Source organism: Octopus bimaculoides, chromosome 2, assembly GCF_001194135.2.
Source record: "Octopus bimaculoides isolate UCB-OBI-ISO-001 chromosome 2, ASM119413v2, whole genome shotgun sequence".
Taxonomy (NCBI): domain Eukaryota; kingdom Metazoa; phylum Mollusca; class Cephalopoda; order Octopoda; family Octopodidae; genus Octopus; species Octopus bimaculoides.
Window position 1 is genome coordinate 38,401,662 of NC_068982.1, and position 711 is coordinate 38,402,372.

Consider the following 711-nt stretch of genomic DNA (forward strand, 5'->3'; position numbering starts at 1 on the left):
ATATATATATATACAAACGCGCGTACCTGTGCACACACACATACGCACATATATTTGATTGTTGTAATATGGAATTTACCTACTTTATGGAGCTAAGAAATGGACGAATGGATTGGTTATTGGATTACAAAGTGCATCAATTGTCAAGTAATTCAATGATTTTATAGGGAACACAGAGTTTGTATTTTTCTTAGCGGTATCAGAAAGAGAACCTTTGTCAACTCATGCAAGGTTGAGCTAATTTACATAATCCCTCTAAATCATTTAGTAAAGTTGGATATAACATACTTAATGTTGTAAGTAATGAAATTTCCGTACTAATGTAAACACATTATCTTAGCGATTAACTCCAGTGGAGAAAAGCAAGAGAAGACAACTTCAGAATTTAGAATAGTTACCCCTGGGGTGTGTAGCTGATCTTCGGTAGTATGGTGAACAACTCCAGGCATGTTTTAAATTTATTTACCTCATTAGCAGAGTAGTGTCTAATCATTACTGCCAGGCCCTTCACTACCTGCTTTCTCTATCACCCTATCCTTTCGAGGTACCCTGTAACTATGCCATTTCTCCTTTCTTTTTTTTTTCTTTCTTTCTTGATTGCTCACTTATTCAGTCATGCTTCTCTCTTGTGCTCTCACCTTCCCCTTTACCTTCAAAACTGGGTTTATCTCTTTTCCATTTTTCGTTCTATCTTTCTTTATATATATATAT